The sequence below is a fragment of the Colobus angolensis genome, unplaced genomic scaffold, assembly GCF_000951035.1.
Source record: "Colobus angolensis palliatus isolate OR3802 unplaced genomic scaffold, Cang.pa_1.0 Scaffold85, whole genome shotgun sequence".
In the NCBI taxonomy this organism is placed as follows: Eukaryota; Metazoa; Chordata; class Mammalia; order Primates; family Cercopithecidae; genus Colobus; species Colobus angolensis.
Genome location: NW_012122376.1, coordinates 4065473 through 4072772, shown reverse-complemented (window position 1 = coordinate 4072772; position 7300 = coordinate 4065473). Strand labels below are relative to the sequence as shown.

Sequence of the window (7300 nt, the reverse complement as noted above, 5' to 3'; positions counted from 1 at the left end):
TCCTGACCTCGTGATCCGCCCGTCTCGGCCTCCCAAAGTGCTGGGATTACAGGCTTGAGCCACCGCGCCCGGCCTAGTTTCCTCATCTTTTTAAAACGGGGGTGAGGCTCCTCACAGTGGCTCACACCAGTGATCTCAGTATTTGAGAGGTTGAAGCAAAAGGGCTGCTTGAGACCAGGAGTTCAAGACCAGCCTAGGCAACACGGCAAGACTCCATCTCTACAAAAAAAAAAAAACTAAAAGAAAAATAGCCAGGCGTGGGAGTGTATGCCTGTAGTCCCAGCTACTCAGAAGTCTGAGGCAAAATCGCTTGAGCCCAGGAGTTTGAGGTTACAAATGAGCTATGATCACGCTACTGCACTCCAGCCTGATGATAGAGGGAGACCTTGTATCAAAAGAAATAATTAAGCTGGGTGCGGTGGGTCATGCCTGTAATCCCAGCACTACGCGAGGCTGACGTTGGTGGATCACTCGAAGTCAGGAGTTCAAGACCAGGTTGGCCAACATGGTGAAACCCCAACTCTACTAAAAATATAAAAATTAGCTGGGCGTGGTGGTGCATGCCTGTAATCCCAGCTACTCAGGAGGCTGAAGCACAGGAAACACTTGAACCTGAGAGGCAGAGGCTGCAGTGAGCCAAGATTACACCACTGTACTCCAGTCTGGGCCACAAAGCAATACTCTGTCTCAAAAAGTAATAATAATAATTATTAATTAAATAAACACAGTGAGGATAATACCTTTGCCCTGGGGCTGCTGGGAGATTTAAATAAGAAAACACATATAAAAGAGCTGGGCACAAAGAAGGCCAGGCATTGGTGCCCATTCCCCTTTGCACAAGTAGCAATCGTGGGCCGCACTCTCATTGGGCACCATCCTTGCATCTTGACTGCAGTTTTCCTTGCCCTGTATTTAAGTCTTGTATTGTCACTTCTCAGTCCCCGCATTCACCTCCCACCTCTCTCCCGTGACTCCCTGGGCAGTGCTCATGATAGGGGGCCTCCAGCCTGCCTCCATACACAGCTAGGGCTACCCAGTATCTGCCAAAGGAGGGCTGGGTGAGGGTCTCCCCTTGGCACCCCAACCTGATCATGGGGACACAGTGCTCTCTGACTCAACCCCAGGAGCCCCTACTCAATGACTCATCTTCACCAGGATTTCCACTGAAAAGAACAAAAAGCAAGGTCAGACTCTCCACTGATCCATGTGTATGCTCCCCGGGTGCAGACAAGGTGGCAGAGGGCCCCTGCCCACCTCTCAAGTCCTCACCTCACAAGTGCATCTGTCCAAGAACAGCCCCAAACTCGCCAGCATTGTGCCCAAAGCAAGGTCTATGGGTGGGAGGGTACACACACACAGGTGGCTGCTGCCGTGGTCAGCAAGACGCCCCAGGCCTAGAGCCCACCTCCACCCCCATGTGCCCCACACAGCCACACTTCTAGCCACAGCCCTCCACCCTCACCTCCATTCCCCTCTCCCTGGGCATCCACCAGAGGCTGGGTTCTTCTCAGCTAATCCTCTCACGTTCCTATGAACAGGCATTATGGTTGGTAGCATGCATTTTCCAGACGGGAAGATTGAGGCTCCAAGAAAAGAAATCAAGTCATTTGCCCAATATCCTACAGCTAGCAGGGACAAGACCAGGATTCAAATCCCCAGGCCACTCTGTCTCTGATACCACAGAAACCGAGGAGAAAGCTTTGCTCTCACACAAGTTCTTGCTAACATGAAATTTTCTTGCTTTTGTTCTACAGTCTTCAATGTGTCTTCATTTGTTTGCAACCACTGAACACAGCTGTCTGCTATCACTGTGGCCTGGGACTCTCAGCTTCCAGCAAGTGGGAGCCCCACCTGGCTCATCCACTTCAAAAGAGGATTGCATGCTAATGAATTAATACATACAAGAAAGTGTTGCAAACTCTACAATCCTATATAAATCTTAAGAAGATTGGAGGAGTTTACCAAATGCTCTGTAATGCATTTTGAAGGGCTATCCCTTAAAAGAAACTGACCATACTAGAAATCATCAAGACAAGTTTTTCCTTCTTTTAGTGTCTTTATTTAGTCTGTACTTACTACTTGCACACGTTAGTTTCACGGTTAATTTTACCACCTTAAAAACAGGGCTCAGATCAAAACCCAAACATGAACTTAGCCACTGACAGGGATTTTCCTGGTGGCTCGCGGAAGCCATTGCTCTCAGAGCTTCCATTTCCCCCTCCCATTAAGCAAAGGAAATGGGAGGGAAAGACAGCAATTCCGCAAGCTCTTTGTGCACTTTGAAACTTTCGTAGCTTCAGTTGTTGGTGTGACAAAAGCCATCTGTAGACAGAATCTAGAAGCAAGTATATGAACATTTGGGGAAGGGTGTTGCTTAGTCGGTCATGTTGTCTCCTGCCAAATTCTGGGACAACCCAAAAGTGCAAGGGTTCCGAGAGGAGCCGAATGCTGCAGTCAAGCTTCATATCCGCCAAGACAAAGGGATTTAATCTGCTTGGGGATGATTCCGCTCGCTGATTTTATATACTAACTAAGTCATCTGAGTCTAAAGGATAAAAGTTAAAAGCTGCCTAAGAACTTTATCCAAGGCCTCTACTTTCCCAGACTAAGTTGATACTGGAAAGACAGTCTGGTGTTTCAACCAGAGGACAGGGCCCACGAATGTGTAGCTTCCATACTATAGTGAACACTTCAACAACCCCGCAGCCGGGGTTCCCGTGTCTTCAGGTCCTACTGAGCAACAACTAACAGACAGACCTGCCGGCACCACCCTCAACGCACAGAAAAAAAGAGGCAAAGAAAACCTCTTTCATCAGTGCTTTGCCAGTGCCTACCTTTTAACGCAGCATGAGGAAAATACTAGCCATAGCAACAGGGCCAGGCCCTGTGCTTACTGCAACCTCAGAGTATCCCTGTCAGAGGGCGCTACTGTTATCCCATTTTACAGAGGGGGAAAGTGAAGCCCAGGCCCAAAGTCACCCAGTCGTGAACAAGGCACAAAGACTCAACCCACATCTACTGAACTCCAAAGTCTCTGTCTTAACACCTGGACCCCACTACTCCAGGATCTGTAAGTTTCATTGTTAATCATCCTTTCAGTACTTGATTTGTCAGCTAAATGATCAAATGCCAAAGCAGGTACCAATTTTGCAATATACGCACTCTCTAATACAGCCCATCCTGAGGTGTCCCAGCCAAACATCAGCCTTCCGGAACTGATGTTGAAACATGGTACTAGGGGTTCCACTGCAGGCAGGAAAAACGGGCAGATGACGAGTATCTTGGAGCGGGTAGAAGTGGGACAGGAAGCCATCACTTTCCATTCTTAACTGCATGGATGTACAGACGTGCTGGATAACTGGCAAAGGGTGAAGTGTCTCCCAGGAAGCTCAGGGTGCTTCTGGGCCTGCAGGGAGTCACAATGGCTTCCTGCAACCCCAGCTGGAACCTGTATCCACCTGTCCCTATCTTCCCAGGTCCTGTGCCTCCTGCCTCTGCCTCCACCACAGCCACCCTGCCCTTCTCTCAAAGTTCATTTCCAGGTTGTTTGTGGGGAGCCCTCCCCTCCACGTGTGCAGCCTAGGTGTGGCCCTCCCTCAGTCACCCTGTGGCCTCAGCACACAGCCTGCCCACAGCAGCAACCTGGCTGATGCCTATCTGCTAAGTCAGTATCACAGCAAGAGCGCTGAACTTGAGTCCGTGCTCAGCCCAGCTCAGTCCCAGAGGAGCTGCAGGGCCCTGGCTGAGCTCTGTAACTTTGCTCAGCTTTCTGCCTTTGTAACACGTAAGAAGTCACCCTTGTTCTGCCCGCCTCAGCTATAAGTTAAGGAGGTAATGCCCTGTAGGTGGGGGGCACTACAAAAACATCCCTAGAAACACTGAAATCCTTAGGCAGGCACAATTCCTAGCAGGGCACAGACCCTTATTAAATGCTCATAAATTGGATAAAAGCATCCTGTCTTCACAGCTACAGTATTAGCTTCTAGGGGCCAAGAATATGCTTTTGAGTCCTCCAAGCACCTCGCTCCTGCAAGTGGGCTGTGGACATTCAGCAGGGCGAGTGAGAGTGGCTGGCTGCAGGCATGAAGCACCTGCTGTCCCTAGACAGAGAGGGCATACTCACCCCTCCACATCCCTCCCTTACCCCTCCTCATCCCTCCCTCACCCCTCCCTCCACAGACAGAGAGGGCATACTCACCCCTCATCCCTCCCTCCACAGACAGAGAGGGCATACTCACCCCTCCCTCATCCCTCCCTCCACAGACAGAGAGGGCATACTCACCCCCCCTCATCCCTCCCTCCACAGGAAGGTGTGTCCTTGGAGGTGCTTTCTTCAGTAACTGGGGCTAAAACATATTCCCTGATCTAGTCCTTCAGGTAATCAAAGGCTGCCAAAGGCCACACTTGGGGAAGGACTGGGAGTCACACTACACAGCTTGAAAGAGACTTGACCTGTGTCCCTGGCTGAACAAAGTGGCCCAAGCTCCCCTATGTGTCTCCTTAATGGAAGGGGGGAAAGCAAAACAAGACAAGACAGTAAACTGAGCTGCTGAACCAAATCGGAACTCTGCTCTCCTGGACTTTTCAATGTTGTAGGGATTTTCTGCTTTTTAAAGCAAATAACATTTCAAGAGGAGGGGGAGGAATGACATTATTCAGGGACATAAAAGTGCTGAGATCCAAAAAGCCAAAACAAATCTGAACATGGGAATGAGACAGCCCATGTAGTTTCTTGAAACTGAAGCCAACTGCATGCATGACTTGTCAAGAGTTCATTTATCAGTGAAAAATAACTGACAGACGAGCTTCCTATACGCACTCCCGTAATTCTCACGACCGCTCATGTACTTTTAACCCACAAACACTATGAAAGAAGAGCTGGCTATAGACTGGACGTTGCCTGACACACTCAAAAGGAAGAAGACAGGGACAAGAGGCACGGAGAGAGGAGAACTCACACTTACCAACTGGCCGCAGAGCTAGGTGCCGCCTTCTGCTCCAAACCAGAGGAAGGGAAGAATGGGAAGAGAACCAGAGGACAATGAGGGGACTGCAGCGGGCCCCAAACATAATCTACTATCATGTTAAGCCACTTAGCCTAAGACAACCATGACCTGTTCTTCAGTCGGACCTATTTATAAGTATACTGAATTTACTCAAACCATGACTAAAAACCCACAGAAGAGGGTGAAAAAAAAAAAAAAGATTTAAAAACAAAAATGGAAAGACCCAAACAAAAGGCTGTGTGGCCTAGGTGGATCAAGCAGGACTTAGTGGATGGGGGCTCTGGGCCTGACAGTGCCACTTACTGGCTCTGCCCAAGTTGCCAAGTTATTTCCCTCCTCGGAGCCTCAGTTCCCTCACGTGTCAAATAGGACGCTGGGCCAGATAAGTTGTTTCTGACTAGTGAGACTCTGACTGCAGTCACATATCAGGTATGTGGCTTTAACCAGGTCTTTATGCCTCTCTGGGCCTCAGTTTCCTCACGTGTCATAGGCAAATGGCAGCTCTGGAGAGAGCATGAAAATCAATAGATTTGAAGGTGCTGAATGAACTATGAGAAAGGACAGTAAGTTGATGATGCCCGTCTTGGATCACCTGCTATGCTGGCCTTTCCAGTCCCACTCAGACCTGACCTGCAGTTCAAGGTCCAGGAAACTGGACAAAGGCAAAGGCCAAATCCTTACTTGCTGCCATCAAGTGCCCTGGCTATGACCTTCCATAAAGCAGAATCAGAAGCAGGCCACAGTGACATTCTTGCAACGGGTGGGACAGAGGTAGGGAGGAGGTGGTGTTGCAGAACCAGCCCCTCTCTTACATCTCCACGGGGTGAGGGTGGAGATATATGCATGACTGCGTATTCCGAGTTTAATCCTTATGCATACAGGGGCATCTTGGTGTCTTTCAGTGACAACCTGATTTAGAGGAGTTTCTTAGAGAGCCAGGAAGTCAGTCAGTGACCAGTTTTGACATCTTCATCTTCTACCTCTCAGGACAAGAATCTCCTTCTCCTTTACAAAATGTTTATGGGCTCTCGGACTCTCCCTCTCCTGCAGGACACTCCACCCCCAGCCCAGGCTACACACATGGCTTTCCTACCGGTGCAGCTCCAGTCGCTCAGCAGGCAGGGAGAAGCATTCCCGTTGGTGTCTATAGCTCTCACAGAACCCCTAGAGCCACTCCACAGAGGGAAGGTAATCTCTCAGCAGCTGGGCCTTGGAACACAGCTGCGAGGGCAGTGATCTCTTTATCTAGGAGGCCTGCAGTCTGGGGCCCCAACACACTGGCTGAAGACAATATCACACTGGGACATGACAGGTGATGCAAGAAGATCCCAACAAGCTCTGTAAGAACTGCTATAGGCACGAGAGGCACCAGGTTGCCCATTTGCCACCCACTCATTAGAGGTCACATCTTAACCTCAGCTCACACTTCAGGACTTCCCCCTTCCTGATCTGACCGAGTCATATCTACCAACCTACAGGGTCTGTTGTAGAAATTAATCAGACAGGCTCATCAATCACATGGTAAGCCTTCCGCCTTCTCCCCTCTACCCCCACATCACGCTGCAAGCTCTACCACACATTCGAGAATGCCATCATCTGCCAAAACAAAACTGGAGGGACTCTAAGCTGACAGGCAGGTCTGTCATATGACAAGTATACCCGAGCTCTGTGGCACCTCTCAGGTCAAACAGCCAAAGCTATCTACCTGACTCCTACTGCAGGGGAGGGTTCTGGAGGGCAGGATAAACTCTAGTAAGACTACTCCCACCAGCAGCCACAGCACAATGGCGGGGGAGCTGCTGCATGTGTAACAACAGCCATCTGTCTATACACAGATCAAAATAGCACCAGATTCTTGCCTCTTAAGGCAGAGAAAGAGATTCCTGCAAAGAAGGGCTTCACCTCCAGGCGCAGTGGCTCACGCCTACAATCCCTGCACTTTGGCAGGCTGAGGCAGGTGAACTGCTTGAGCCCAAGAGTTCAAGACCAGCTGGGTAACATGAAGAAATCCCCATCTCTATAAAAAGTTTTAAAAATAGTCCGGCATGGTGGCACACACCTGTGGTCCCAGCTACACAGGAGGCTGAGTAGGGAGGATCACTTGAGCCAGGAAGGTCGAGGCTGCAGTGAGCTATGATAGTAGCACTTCACTACAGCTTAAGTGACAGAGAAAGATCCTGTCTCGCAAAAAAATAAAAAAAGAAGAAGAAGAAAGCCTTCATGGAGTCCTAAGTCAAAGCTAAGTCCAGGCATGATGTGACAAAAGCCTGCGTGGCAGGCAACTGACAGATAGA

General features: G+C 49.6%; 1 protein-coding gene and 1 long non-coding RNA gene across 2 annotated transcripts in view; one reads left to right on the top strand and one right to left on the bottom strand.

The window, feature by feature from the left end:
• Positions 1-2035, top strand: part of LOC105503339 — a 10476-nt gene extending 8441 nt beyond the window's left edge. The window contains exon 3 of the long non-coding RNA XR_001000465.1: positions 1755-2035. This is a non-coding gene — a long non-coding RNA (uncharacterized LOC105503339). The remainder of the gene's footprint in view (positions 1-1754) is intronic.
• The window catches only part of FAM53B (family with sequence similarity 53, member B), a 125051-nt gene that overhangs the window by 93394 nt on the left and 24357 nt on the right, over positions 1-7300 (bottom strand). The gene's annotated exons all lie outside the window — the stretch shown is intronic.